This window comes from Lygodium microphyllum, chromosome 29, assembly GCF_053477565.2.
Source record: "Lygodium microphyllum isolate KBCC chromosome 29, Lygodium_microphyllum_v1.1.10, whole genome shotgun sequence".
Taxonomy (NCBI): domain Eukaryota; kingdom Viridiplantae; phylum Streptophyta; class Polypodiopsida; order Schizaeales; family Lygodiaceae; genus Lygodium; species Lygodium microphyllum.
The window spans coordinates 123696048-123711982 of NC_141163.1; the positions used below are offsets into that span (position 1 = coordinate 123696048).

The 15935-nt window shown below is 43.5% G+C and overlaps 1 protein-coding gene across 3 annotated transcripts in view; it reads left to right on the forward strand.

Moving 5' to 3' along the window:
* LOC148011105 (Nitrilase/cyanide hydratase and apolipoprotein N-acyltransferase family protein) overlaps positions 1-15935 on the forward strand; it is a 140195-nt gene that overhangs the window by 33587 nt on the left and 90673 nt on the right. The window lies entirely within an intron of this gene.

Below are 15935 nucleotides of genomic sequence, written 5' to 3' on the forward strand. Positions count from 1 at the left end.
CTGAATGTCTGAAGTGTAGGATGGCTTGGGATGTGCATCACTAAGGTTCGTGGAGCTTGTAAGCATGTATTTTTCTTCTTATATTTGAGGAAGCCTGTCTTGTGAGCTGAAAGTAATGAGCAATACTGTAATTCCTCTCTACAGAAGAGGCACGAAGAAAATCATAATTGTGATGTAGCTTGCTATAATGGTGAATGAAAGAATTTAAGCATACATTTATTTCTGTTTTTAGTCGCATGCAAATGCTTCACAAAACGACATTGCGCATGTATCAAAACCAGTGTAGGTATGTTGGATGTCATTGTTCTTCAACAGGAATGAAGCACATCACTGCGTGTTGGGATTATGAGCTTCCTGATGAACAACTCATTGTTTAGTAAATCCTTTTTTGTTGATGGCTAATCATAAGAGTTGTTTGAGCTGCTGCTGCTGCCATGAATCTCCTTTCCACTGATTTTAACATCCCTTGAGGGTGTGGATGATGGAACTTCAGAGCTCAGCTAGATAACATGACAGATGCTTGATGAGAGTTGATAATAGGAAGCAGCGGGCTCTATAACCTGTCTGCTGGGGAGTGCCTCTGGCCCAACCACATGTAGGAGCCTCACTGGTCTCTTAGTGAAGGAAAGTACCCCCAATTGACAGACTGTCAACATAAACCCTCCAGCAAGTGATGCACCCAGACTTGGCTCCAGTTGACAAAGGACCTAGAGTTACTCTCCAAATTAACTGCACCATGTCCATATGCCCAGGGGCAATGCATCAAAAACTCCAAGCATCTCATGGGGACCTTCAGGAAACCCCTCCTACTACATTTGTACAAACTAGTTGCCCATAAAACAGGCCCTCCCCAGCAATCTGTCAGAAGTGGATGCAGCAATGGAAGCGTAGGAAACTGCTGTAATAGACTGTAGAACATGAGAGTGAAGAGAAAATAAGAAACTCTGCAAAGGAAAGAAGAACACTGCACAACATAGTAGCAAAGAAACATGTTTCTTTGAGTTTGAAATTGGACAAAAACTAACGGGCACTGTTAAACATCATGATAATGACGAGTAGTGACTTGGCTCAAGATTTTGGATAAGAGACTTACTTTTTTGGGATTTTGTTTAGTTGTTGGACTTTGTCAATCCAGTATCTATTCTTGTCTTTGAGAGTTTATTAATGTATGACTTTAGTCTCATTTATGAGTTAGTTATGATACATTATGATTCATTCCGGATTTTGACATTTTGTCAGTTTGTTTTGGAGTGAGAATCATGATGTTGCAACTTGACTTGGTCCATATTGTATATGGGCTATTTACATGTTTATTTCAATTTTCTTTGTGTAATATGTATGAACCATAATGTTTGAGGTTTGAACCATAGTATAGTATGAATCATAATGTTTAGTATAGCTTGTCCAAAGACTAACTTTGACATAAGTCAATAATGGATCATGGATATGTAATGCATTATTCTCAGTTGACTCTCATATATTATCACTCGAGCTTGATTGGCCTATTTTTGTTCAAGAGAGAGTTCCATAGAGGTTTAAAACCTCTTTCCCTAGTTAAAAATGTAAAAAATCCCTATATGAAAAAACCCGTGTTTTTTATTTTAGCCCCTCTTGAAAGAAACTTACGATACATGTTTTTGACGTTTCATTTCTAAAGGTTTTTGATGTTTCTGGATGCTATGCTGCACGAGAACTTAGAAAGAAAAAGATGTTCAAGAAATGGAATCCGTGAGTCACCGTGTACGGACACTGGCACATACTCCCTCTCTCCACCAGTCCCAGTTTGGAAGTATGCAAAGTGATACAATGAATGACACAGGAGGAGGGAGTGCCTGAATAAATAGGCCAGAAATATGCCATCAATATGATCAGGTTGGTTAGCATTAAATGCTGGTCGGCCAGAAATAAATGCCTAGATCACCATGAAAATGACAAATATAAAATGTCTACAATATCTAATTGTGCCCAGCCAAATGGAACATGCAAAGACTCACACATGAACTGACACATCCACCAACACAATCAACCACAAAATAGAATAGACACTCATTGTGCTCCAAGTACCTCACGGAGGCATGCTTGACAGGTTTTGTGACACACTGCTTTCCCACTCTGGGCGGGGTCATTAGTCATCATCTTACTGTATGAGAATGTGCTTGCTAACCTGGCCGTGTACATGAAGAAGCTCATCAATGAGGAAGCTACTCATCATCACTTATTTGGATCCAATTTGACTTGAATAATGCTCAGCCCTCCCACTTCCAAACACACTACTTGTTTAATTCTTGTCAATGTTTCTTCTTGCATCTAAAGTATGTGAGGAGGAAAGCTTGAAATGGCTGGAAGGAGCATGACAAGATGAATTCTGAACAACTGATAGGTGCATTTATGGACAAGGGGAGGATACATGTAGTATTACATATAGGGATAATTATCAATCAAGATAATATGATGCCAAAGAGGTCTGCCTTTAGATCTCTGTGGACCTTCAAATTGGCCGACTCGCAGCCTGGTTGACTGAAACTGTTTCACCCGAACTGCCTGCCATGGATTTCAGTGTCTGCTATCTTTTCTATCGTCCAAGGATAAATTAGGCCAAAACTTCTGCCAATGCATTGGCCAAATTTTATTGCATTCAAAGGAGACCAAAAATGATATACAGTTAGGCCTTAACTGATTAGCAAATTATTCGCCAATTCATCTAGCTCTTCACAACCCAAATAAGAAAGTAGTGTTATTTATTTTCTTTGGGTTTTGGTAGGGCAAAAGTTCCACAAAAGTTAAAACCCTTGAAAAAGGACCAAGGGGGATGACCACTTTTTGTCCTCATGACATCTCCCATTCAGCAACCATTGTGCTTCAGCATCATTATCCACTCCAATGCCCAGCTCTCCATGCTAGCCTCATCAGTCTTTGACTGCTTTACTGCCTTGACAACCTTCCTTCGTGGCTGCACATTTCTGTCCAAACTGCAGGTTGTAGCAACTCACTGCCAGCTCCAAGTTGTTGCTTGAACTGCTTTTGCCATCTATGCTACTGCCATATCGTTAGAAGCTATTGTCCACACCTGTCCAGCCTCAAAATGCATGTCCTGCAGCCTTCACAACTGCTCCACTATTGATGCCTGCTATTTGAAAGCATCATGCTGCCATTTTGTGCTGAAAATGCAGGTTTTCTGGCCTGCCAATCATCATTTCAGCCTCTGACTGTGGCATTTTCAGTATACCATTCCTGTGCAGCTGTCTGACATCAAAATGATGATTCCTGGTGTACTTCCAGTATCAAGTGCTGGCTGCCTGCTCATATTGGGATTGATACAAGTAAGGACACACATCACTCTACTGTTTGTGGCATGTATGACTTCTCATTCAGCTCTGCACAGCCTGGACCAGCTCTCTAAGTGTCCATGACCCCTATGCTCCCCCCTTTGCTTCAAGCCTGCACCCTTGGTTTGGCTTTTGCAATTTGCATCTATTCTATCTCATGTTGATTCATTTCATAAGTCACTTGGTCAGAGGTCATTGTGCGTAGTCATTCCTTTTTCATTCTTGTTCTAAGCATCCATTTGTTTTTTGAGGAGTTTTTTCTTTGTGCATTTCATTAGCCTGCTTGCCTTCGTAATGTGAGCTGCTGGTGGGGCTGAGGGGGTTGTCCATATGCTGCATTAGTAATTACCAATGATTAGTATCCGTTGAGAGTTCCATTAGATTTGAGGGGTGTGACAACAATTTGCTCTTGATGACCAGAGAGGCGTTGTTGCCTCTTCAGGTAGAGCAGTGGTCCAAGTTCGATCAGACTTTTGAGATCAGTTACTCTTTTGTTGCCTAGCTTTTATAGAAACTCTTTATCAACATGGTCATTCACCTTCCATTAAGTGCAAAATTGATTCTTTTTAAGGATTTTTGTTGGCAGGGTTTCTTTTAATGATTGCCCCACTGATTGCTGGTCTGATCAAGAATTAGGGTTTCAATAGTAAACAAGAGTGAAGGTGAGTGAGAAAATTTATGTGTTAGCTATTTGATTCCTTGCCTTGCCTTCAGGTAACCTTTTTGTGCATTAACACCTTAATCCTTCGTAAATGAGTGCATGCTTGCCATGTCATCCGCTCTAGCCCATGTTCACACGCATTAATTTGCTGGAGCACCATACACCATGTCCACTATTAGTTGTACCCCTTGAAGACATATGCATGTTTTATAATAAAAACATGGCCGCAAGTTCTTAAGACATTTCTTTGCCAACATGACATTAATTAATCAACACTTCAATTTACGTGACACTTCCTCCCCTTTAATAATAAATTTCATTCTTAACAACAAAATTGGAAAGGTCTAAGTGGAAAACATAAAACCTCTTTTGAATGGTCCTTACATGCTTCCATGTTGAACTCTCTTTTGAACAATCTTTCCACTTTACCAAACACTCTCGGTAAACTATATTCTTTGTTTGAGCCTCTTATATGTTGGGTATTTCACTCATGCCTCACTTACACCTATGCCACATAGGAGTGTCGGTGATCAGTAGGACACTGAGGCACTTTTTACTCTTTGTAGGAGAGGTTTTTTCCCCCAGATTTATGGTATTATTTCGTATGTGCTTATGACACACACTTACGGGCACTTACCGTGTTCGGGTGCGAACACCCCCTACAACCCTAAGTTGAGGGTTGTACCTTGTACTTTTAGCACACACTCTTTGAGTCTATTGTATGTGGTGTCGTGCTTCACTCTCTACTGTCTACTGGTTTTCTGTGCTGAGCTTCGATCCTGTCCTCTCTCACATGTGGTATCAGAGCATTGGCTTTGCTCTGCTCAACTCAGGTTCTGCCCAGCTCCGCTTAGCCTCCGGGAGCTTTTTGCTCAGTCCAACTTTGCCTTGGCTCTGGTTAGCTCAGCTTGACACGCTAGTCTGCTGTATGGGCCACTGTGGCCACATCCTGACAACACAGCTTGTCAGTCTCGCAGCACCTTGCTCGCCAGCTCGCTAGTGTTGTCTGCCTTAGCAGCTCGTCAGTGGCAAACGTCTCCAGCACCGCCCGTTAGACATAGCCTTTGCGTCACTTGCCAGACGTCACGCTCACCTGTGCTTGCCTAGACAAGCGCTTGCCCCTGCGTGTTGCGCCGTTTTTGTTCGAAAACATCCAGCTTGCCCGACTGAAACGCCGCCAGTCAAAGTGCTAGCCCGCTAGTCGTCAATCATCGCCAGCTCAGCTCGCGATTGAAGCGCTCGATTGAAACGCCGCCAATCAACACGTCGAACACCTGCCTAACGGCTCTGTGCCAGTAAACCCATAAATTTTCTGGTATTTTTTAATTTTTAATTCCAGCTGCAATTTCTAGAAGCAGGGGTTCTCATGCCACAGACACAAAATTCAGGAAACGTGTCTGAGACACATTGAATGCAATTTTTGGACACATTCATAAATTTTTTTTGGGGCGTTTATGTTTTTTGGGAACATTGGCGTATGCATTGCAGTTACAGTCACTGAAAGATTGTTTTGACAAACCTGAGGTAAGAAATTTTGTTGTTGGTACAGTGTTATTGAACACTGATTGCACGTTGGACTGCGTGCATAACAAACAGTTTTGACAGAGTGCACCTCTGTACACTAATAACAGAAAGTTATTTCTTGCAATTTCTGAAAATTTTCAGATTTCCAGTGTAGTTCTGCTCTGACATTGCTCTTTTGCATCTTTATTTGGTAATTGAAAATCATGGCAAATCAGGGAGGAGATGTTTTCACCTATGTATCCAAGGAGGACAGATTGGATGGAAATAACTATTCACTTTGGTCCTTCATGATGAGGAATGTACTTGTGGCAAAAAATCTTTGGGATTATGTTAGTGGAGAAGAAGCTTGACCTGGAGTTGTGGCTCTAGCTACTCCTCCTCCAGGAGGACGTGCACCATGGGCACATCAGCGTGCTCCACTTCAGCCACTTTCCCAAAGAACAACAGCTCAAAAAGCATGGGATACAAGGGATACACAAGCTTTGTCGCTGATTGCATTGGTAGTTCAGTGGTCAATCATCCCCCACATTTGTTCAACAGCTTCTTCACGAGAAGCTTGGCTAACTTTGGAGCAGATGATTGCAGGCAAGAATGAGACTTGCATCTCTTTCTTAAAGAAAGAGTAGAGACATTGAAAATGGATGAAGGTGATTCTATTTAGGATCACTTGAACAAAATTTAGGACTTACAAGAGCAACTCATGAATGTTGATGAGTACTATTCGGATGCACAGATGATATCTACCACTTTGAACTCATTACCTCCTTTGTACTTGGCTTTTCATATGGCCTTAAACCTCACCATGAGGATTGCCGCACAACCAATCACTTTTCTTTAGTTAGTCAGTTTGCTTCTAGAGGAGGAGCAAACACAGAGAAATAGTGGTGTGGATGCTATAGCCTCCAAGCAGGCTTTTATGGCTAGACAGAAAGGCAAAGGCAGCCAAGTGAAGAATGCTCGGTAGAGTTCTGGGACTTTTGGTACATCACAGGAAAAAAAAACAAGGGGACACGCAAGCCAAAAAGGGCAAATGCCATTATTGCAAGAAGCCAGGCCACTACATTACTGAGTGCAGAAAGCGCATTGCCAAAGAGAAGAAAAAGGAGTCAGGAATGTCTGTTTCTGATGCTCCTTCCACTGCTATTGAGTCTGCGTCCTTTGTTGTAGACAGGGACTCTTGTTTTTACACATGCAGTTATGACACCACTTGGGCAGATCGAGCATTCAGCTCTACTGAGGATGCAGACGCTTGGTTTTTTGGCAGTGGTGCTTCTAGGCATATTACATCTTGCAGAGATTTATTTGCATATGTTGATGCAGCTCTAGTTGGTAAGTCTGTACAGTGTGCCAACAATGCATCATACCCTGTTAGAGGTATTGGGGAGATTGTGCTCACAGCCATTGATGGCTCTATTTTCCGCCTACGGGATGCTTTATTTGTGCCAGGCATAAATAAGAATTTTCTCTCTATTTCTTCCTTAGCACGTTGTGGATTGCAGGTCACATTTGATAATGACAGATGCATGGTGAGAGACAAAGAACACATTGTCAAAAGATGACGTACCAGTGAGATAGTAGGGTTGGCGGGGAGAAACACGAAGCAAACTCGGCAAACATGGAGAAGATAAGAGAAGAGAGAAAAAACTCTAATGAATGGAATGATAAAGTTGTTAATCATGGAGTGAATGTGATACAAGGGAACAAGGGTGCCGAAGCACAAGGAACATGATAAAGATATCCATGAACCATGAACCATGAACCGCAATGTCCTCCTGAAGGGGTGTGAGGGTAGTGGAGAGGTTGGAGAGGAGGTGACAGACTGAATGAATAAGCCGCGAGGAATGAACGAGAGAGTGGCCTATAAATAGGCACAGTCAGTCTAAGATGGCGCCCCTTTTTTGGGGTTGCAAACCCTAAACGCAAAAACACAAACTGGGAGTGAAGAGTGAAGGGTGGTGAAGGGTGAAGGGTTTCTCAACATCCCCTCTCAGGCCCAAAAAGGGGAACAAGAGAAGAGTGAGATGGAGATGCAATGCCACATGTTGAAGAATGCTCATGCAACAGGTGCCACTTGGATAGTGTCCCTCGTGGGGAAATTTTTCACTTGCCCAAGCGCCCTAGTACAAAGATGATGAAAACATGCAATGCATAGGAGGAATCTCGGACTTGGTGTGGTGCCGAGAACCATAAGGATATGCCCGTACTTAATCTCGGGAGGTGACTCCATGCTGACCAAGTGACCAAGGCAAGAAGATGTAGAGGATCTCTAAGATCCAAGATTTCCACTGAAAAGGGAACCTGCAGTAAAGACTAGTAGACAGAGTGAATTGGAGAACCCAAAACACAACCTTGGGAGAGAAGCCACTAGCTCCGTGCATCCATGCTGGAAGGAATACGAAGGCCTCGTCACCAAGTCACGGCTAAACCTCCAAGGTCCTAATCTAGGTGGTACATGTAGGTCCTGGGTATTAGTAGAAGAGATGACTGGTCGAAGACAGCCACCCCAAGAAAGTAGAGGATGGGTGAAGAGCTTCATGTGGAGTAGCTTCCCTCTATGTGGTGGGAGGTGGAGGGGCCCCCGCTGAAGTCGAAGAAGAAGTAGATGCCCCCTTTGAGGGCAAAGAAATAACATCCCCCTCTGAATCCCTCTCTGAGAGGGAATCCAAAAACTCATGGATCACGGACTCTGAAATATCTGATGATGAAGAAAGTGGCCGCCCATCGTGCCGAAGGTATCTGGGGTGTCGAAGGGCTTCCAGAGGCAGCCTCTCGAACTTGAGTAGTTGAGGGTGGGAAAGGGTGGGGCTCAGAATGAGCAAGAGGTGGGCAACAGTCACTGTCTCTCAGTGGAGCAGATTGGGTAGCCGAAGAAGAGGAAGGAGTCAAGCAGCCACTGTCTCTCGAAGGAGCGGACTGACAAGGAGACAATATCAAACAATCACCGTCTCTCGATGGAGCGGATTGTAGATCCGTAGGTTGTGGAAGCCACTGTACCTAAAAATAAGTGGGAGAAGACTGCCGTTGACATTGCGACAATCTCCAGGAGGTCGTAGCGCCAATCGATCCTCCATGTGCTCGAAAGGACTTAGTGCGCATTGGATGCGTCTTATTGCCTTGAGCATAGTACTCTAATAGCCGATGCAAAATAATCTTTGTGGCCTAGAAGGGAGAGGTGGCACAAGGAGTGCCTGGTGGAAGACGTATATACTCCGAGGGAGTGGGGAGCAAGGGTCGAAGTCGGCAAGCATTGGTGGTGTGGCCGGTGATGCCACAGTAGGAGGACCCAATAGTCTGGATATCTGTTGGTAAAGAAGCCATGGATACTAGTGTGCCTTGTTGAGGAAGAGGTTAGCTACCATGAACCACGAATTGCAATGTCCGCCTCAAGGGGTGTGAGGGCAGTGTGAAGCACGAACTGCAATGTTCGCCTCAAGGGGTGGGAGAGTAGTGGAAGGGTTGGAAGTGAGCTACCAGTGGGAGGAGGATGTGACTAGGTGTAAGAGACTGCAACCAGTAGAAAAACGTAGGTGAGGAGAGAGAAAGACTAAAAACGCAGGCAAGACAGCCTGCAGGAGAGAGAAAGACTGAAAACGTAGGCATCAGGACTGTGATGACGTGGTAGACTGCACGGCAGCAGGTTTGCACAGGAACAGCAGTTGCCTGACTGAAATCAGCTCCAAGCTGCGTGAAGAGAGCTGGAAATCAAGCGCCAACTGATGGAGACAACAATTGACAGCTTCGGCTGAGATGTCCTCCGCGAAAGGGGTGTGGGCAGCAAGCTGAAACACCTGAAATCTGCAAAAACGAGATTTTGATGCAGCAGAAGAAGAAGAGAAGTGGATGCCGAACTCGTCACTGGTCTTTGCCTTCAATGGAGTGGAGGATCTTCGCTGCTACGTGAGTAGATCCAGCTCTGATACCATGTCAAAAGATGATGTACTAGTGAGACAGTAGGGTTGGTAGGGAGAAATACGGAGTGAACTCGGCAAACATGGAGAAGAGAAGAGAGAAAAAACTCTAATGAATGGAATGATGAAGTTTTGAATCATGGAGTGAATGTGATACAAGGGAATAAGGGTGCTGTAGCACAAGGAAGATGATGAAAACAGCCACGAACCATGAACCGCAATGTTCTCTTGAAGGGGTGTGAGGGTAGTGGAGAGGCTGGAGAGAAGAGGTGACGGACTGAATGAATCAGCCGTGAGGAATGAATGAGAGAGTGGGCTATAAATAAGCACAACAAGTCTAGGATGGCGCCTCTTTTTGGTGCTGCAAACCCTAAACACAAAAACGCAAACTGCGGGTGAAGGGTTTCTCAACACACGACTTTGGTCTTGATAGGCACTTTATATCATGGGTTATACGAGTTGGATGCTCTTTCAGTTGATGAGTCAATGTATTTGACATCCACTCTTACTGCTGCTATGATACAGACAGAGTTATGGCATGTTAGGATGGGGCATGTGAACTTTGGTAGGTTGATGCTCTTACAGTGTATGTAGATGCTAGATGGATTACCTCTACTGGAGAGACCTCCTGAGCACTTGTGCGAATGATGTATTTTGGGAAAAATGCATCGTTTTTCGTTTCCCCGTGATGTTGTTTTTAGAGCAAGAGCCAGGTTGCAGTTAGTGCATTCAGATGTATGTGGACTTATGCAGACAAAGTCATTGGGAGGATGTTACTATTTTGTGACTTTTATTGATGACTTTACTCGATTTTGCTGGGTGTACTCTTTGGTCAAAAAGTCAGAAGTGTATGATGCATTCTTGGCTTTTATTGCACTTGTTGAAAACCAGTCTGCTTATAAAATTAAGACTCTCTGTTCGGACCGAGGGGGGGAATACATGTCCCCTATGCTGAACTTCTTTTTGAAAGTAGAAGGTGTCACAAGACTGTGACAACTAGTACCTTTTTGTTGATTTCTTTATTACATATTTTATTTGGTTTTTCTTTTTGGAAGGATCCCTCTTGAAATCTAAACGCTTGAGTTGCATGGCCAGTATGTGAAACAGACAGGAATGTCTAGTGAGTCAAGATTGGACAGTTAAGGTCCAGTATAAGTTTGGAAGAGACTGATGGCACTGTAGATTGACAAGCCTGGAAGAGACTTGTGAAAGTGTATATGGACAAGTGTGTTGAAGAACTAGCATGGAAGAGACTAGTTCAAAGTGAAGATGGACAAATCTTCAAGAGATTAGTCCATGTGGAGTCATCAGTGGAAATTCACTTTCAGTTGAGCTACATTACAGATTTGGATGTAGCCATAGTCTGCAAAGATGGTCAGAAGACTAGTGGGGATGCATTGGAAGCAACTCCTAAAATTTAGGGAGTTACTATTTTTGGACCCCAGAATTTGTTCGTGTCATTATCTTCGTTTTTGTACGAGGATTAATCCTCTAGTCAGTGTCGAGGAAATTTTGAACCGAGGATGGAGAATTTTAGACCGAAAGGTTTAAACAGGAAAATTGTTACATGTATGCCATGTGTCACCATTTGGGCATAAATTCCCAAAAGAGAGAGAGAGGGCTGCACAAAAACGAGTTTCAATGCATGGGGGGCTCATTTGTGAAAGGGGAGATGGATTGCTGCAGATGGAGAGCTCTTGAGAGCTGGTCTACCTTGTCTATGATGCACAGAGGCTTGAGCTTGCTTCCTACTCTCTCTCTTTCTCTCCCTGACAGTATGGTTATGTTGCAGAATCAAGGGCCTTTCTTCTGATTCAGGTACAACTGTGTGGAATATGCTGTTTTTGCATGAGGCAAGAGCCTCTTTTCTCCAGGAACAGGAGCAGTTGTTTGCTGCCCACAAGCAGGAACATGTGAGGGTGGTAACCTCACCAAGCAAGTGTCTGAAATAGCACTTAACCAGAACTGATTCTGAACTGTTCAGAGGGTATTTCACAACCCAATTGATACCAGAATCAAGGGGCCTTTGGCCTAGATGATGCAGGACAGTGCAGGGAACAATATGAGCTGAGAACAGGTGTCAGAACAGGTCTGAACTAGTAATTACAGTGGGTTGAACAGTACAGGGAACAGTATGAGTTGTAAACAGGTGTCAGAACAGGTTTGAACCAGTAAATACGGAAGGCTGAAATGGTCAATTCTGCACTCCAACCAGAAGTTTCAGACTTGGGCAGAGTTTCCCCTCCTGGTCTGCTTGTTTTGGGTCAGTAATTGTACTGTTATGCTGCCAAATTTCACCCAGAATAGGTGAAAGACAGCCCATTGTACTTTCTTCTTTTTAAAAATAAAGAAATACCGCAAGGGGCGCCTAACTTAGGGGCCAACAGGGTGTATGTGTTGCAACAGGAGCATTCTAGCTTCCTGTATGTCTTCTTGATTCTGTGTCTTTAAGTTCAGGTAAAGTGGGCGACTGTTAAATTGGGTGAAAGCATTTATTTATTTTGGTTGTACACTACCGCCCTTCCCAGTGAACAGGCCGGTTACAAAAGGGCATTGTCCACTAGTACACTACTCCTTATACTCCATAGCAGAATGGGATTGCAGAGAGAAAAAATCGGTCACTCATGGAGATGGCCAGATGTATGCTGAAGGCAAAGAGCTTGCCTCTTAGTATTTGGATGGAAGCAGTCATGTGTGCTTGCTATGTTTTGAACAGATGCCCCACCAAAGCTTTGAAGAAAATTACACCTTTTAAGGCTTGGAATAGCTGGAGACCTTCTGTTGGACACTTTCGTACCTTTGGGTGCCTTGCATATGCACATATTCCAAAGGTACTTAGGAAAAAGTTAGATAACAAGGCTGTTAAATGCATTTTTATGGGATATAGCAGTGAGAGCAAAGGCTACAGACTCTATGATCCTGTTTCTAAAAAGGTGTTTGTCAGTAGGGATGTACTATTTGATGAAAAATCAGAATTGTCCCTGCTGGTTTAGACACATATCAGGCTGCCCGTGATGTATTTGAAGGGCTGCTTCCCATTACATTTGGTGATTCAGCTGGAGTTTCAGCAAGTGAACTCAATGTTCAGCCAGCTGCGCCTTTGGAAAATGCAGAAAATCAGCCATTAGCTGATTTGAATATTCAGCAAAGTGCTGAAACTGAAATTCAGCTAGAGCTTATACACAGTCAGGAGGCAAGACAAATGCCTAGATGGTATTTACAGACTATGAAAGATAGTCATCTGGATGCACCCAGGGCTGGTTGTACTAGAAGGCAAGCTCGTATGCACGATACTGCACATACCATGGAGTTCGTTATGGCAGCAAGCCCCTTTGATGATGAGGAGCCTGAATGTTTTGAAGATGCACAACAGAGTGTGCATTGGATGGCAGCAATGAAAGCTGAATTGGATTCTATCACTAAGAATCAAACATGAGATTTGGTGTCTTTGCCACTTGGAAAGAAAGCCAGTGGAACAAAATGGGTGTACAAGCTGAAACGGAATGCAGATGGATCCATTGACAAATACAAGGCAAGGCTTGTAGCTAGGGGCTATGCACAGAAAAAAGGCATTGACTATGAGGAGACATTTGCTCCTACTTCCCGTATGACAATCATCAGGTCTATGGTTGCTTTGGCTGCTCATTATGGATGGACTGTGCATCGGTTGGATATTAAAACTGCATTTTTACATGGGGAACTTCACAAGAAAGTATATGTACGGCAGCCCATTGGTTTTGCAGTTGAGGGCTTGGAACACTTGGTTTGCAAGCTGGAAAAAGCTTTGTATGGTTTGAAACAAGCTCCTAGAGCGAAGGGTTCATAAACAACTCATCTGAGTCTACCCTTTACGTATGTAAAGAGGGGAGATCCATGCTGATCATTTGTCTTTATATTGATGATCTCTTGCTTACAGGGATACATGCTGATCAGATTTCAGCATTTAAATAAAATTTACAGCAAACTTTTGACATGTCAGACTTGGGGTTTTTGCATTATTACTTGGGCATTCAGTTCATACATGATGCTAGAGGTATTGGGCTATCACAGTCAAGATACATTGGTAAACTTCTTGAGAAGTTTGGCTTACAGGATTGCCAGCCAGTTTGTACACCAATGGAACCTGGACTTAAATTGTCATTACATGATGACAGTGATTTATTTGATATACACACATATGCTCTAGTAGTTGGATGTCTTATTTATTTATGCAACACTAGGCCAGACATACAGTTTGCAGTTTTAGCCCTAAGCAGATATATGCATCAGCCACACATGTCACATTGGCAAGCTGTTAAGCGTGTCTTCCGTTACTTGCAGGATACTAGATCTCTTGGATTGCTTTATGCCAAGGGGGGACCACTGTAGTTATATGCTTACAGTGATTCTGATTGGGCTGGTGATTATGATTCATGTCACTCCACTAGTGGCAATTGTTTCTTTCTTGGCTCGTCTTGCATATCTTGGCTTAGCAAGAAACAGTCCACTGTTGCCACACTGTCATGTGAAGCTGAATACAAGGCAGCTTTCACTACCACAGTTGAATGTGTATGGATTAGGCACTTGCTTGCTGATCTGGATGTATCTGTTACGAAGCCTACTCCTTTGTTCAACTGACAGTTAGAGTGCCATTGCAGTGGCACGGAACCCAGTGTTTCCTGCACGCATGAAACACATTGAGATACATTATTACTTTGTCAGAGTGAGGCTACATGCAGGTGATATCAGCCTTGTCTATTGTCCTACCACCAGTAATGTGGCTGTTGGAATTAAAGGGCCATTGTGCCTTTTATATGTGCACGGGTGTGAATACACCCTTAGCACATTGTACTTTCATACATATATCTATCTAAAACCTAAAGTGGTACACTCGTCATTGTATCGAAAAACGTGTTCACTCTCTACTCTGCTCACTCGCACTCTCTCTGTCTCTCTCACCGCGCATAAGGTCTATCTGCCTCGATCTTCGTGCCTAACCTTGCCCTATAAATTGGTATCAGAGCTGGCAAGAGGTAGTCGACAGGAGCAACGGGCAGGTTGCAGGCAGGCTTGTTTGTTGCAAGAGTCCGACGAGTAGCAGTTGAGAGGCAGTGGATAGGAGCAACAGGCAGTGACAGTTGACTGCAGTAGGCGACTGGACAGGTCGTCAGGCGACAGCTGTACGTGAGTGGGCGACTGCATGGCGTGCACGGCGACCAGTGTGAACGGCGAACAGGCGGCGTGACGGTCAAGCGATGCGACTGCGGCGGGTGTTGATGAGCGTGACTAGCCGGCGGGGTTCCAGGCTCACGGCGACGCCTGGCGGGTCAATGGACCCATCGCCGTCAGAAAATTTTCAAAAAATTCTTTTTTTTTTTGAAAATTGCTTATACCCACTGACGGGGTTTCGCACGCATAAGCACAAGATCTCAGATCTGTGCAAAATCGGCTCAGAAATTTGGGGCTTTTCTTGAATCTGGGGATCTCAAGACAAAATTGGACAATCTGACTCAGAAATTGCAATGTCGGTGCACATTTGCCCGGGAATTTTGGGTCTTTTCACATTTTAGTGAAATTCTTTCAATTTCACTAAAATCGGTGCACGTAGGACTCGAAAAATTTGGGGATTTGTCCAGATTTGGTGTGAGCAAGATGCAACAGTGATATTTGTCTCAGAAATTGCATGAATTTGTAACATTTTGTCCCTGACATTTGGGGCTTTTCATGTACATGCACAAATTGGGCTGAAATTGACCCAATTTCTCGACCTTGAGGCACATTGGACCTGTGCAATTTGGGGCTTTTGCGATTTGGGCAAAATTTATGCAGCATTTGGTCATTTTATGTACATGCAGGTTGAATTCTGTGTAATTTGGACATCAACACTTGGTAAAATTTGGGGGTTTTGCTGAAATTGTTTTATTTTTTCAATTGGACAATTCTATGCATGACAGAGGAAATGCAGATGTGTGTTTGACGCTTTGAGCACAAAATTTTGGGGCTTTTGACCGTTCGTGTCAAATTTTATGCCCGTGGGTACATGTACAACAGAAATTGCAGCTGAAATTTTGGGATTTCTCATGTAATGTGATGCACATGCCCTTTTGGAACATCTGTAATCAGTTGGATAATGCTGTAGCACTTGGTTTGGTGCTTCTGAAAACTTAATTACAAATCTGAAATCTGTACTTCTGTGTGGTCATTTATTGCTGATTGGTACTTGTTTGTACCTTGGTCACTTGGGTGACAGTTTGGGCCTGCGTTTACTGGTTTTTTGGTCACATTTGGGCTGAAAACCATGGCTGGCAACAATGAAAGCAGTAATTTGATGCATATAAAGAAGCTTGAAGGCACACATAATTTTGCAGTGTGGCAAAAACAGTGCTACAATATCCTGTTACAAAAGAAGCAGGCAAAGCTGATCAAAACTAAAGGGGCAAAGCCTGCAGATATGGATTAGGACGATTGGGATGAGTTGAATGAGCTTGCACGCTCAACCATAGAGCTATCGATTTCTGATGCCTTGCTCTTCAATAT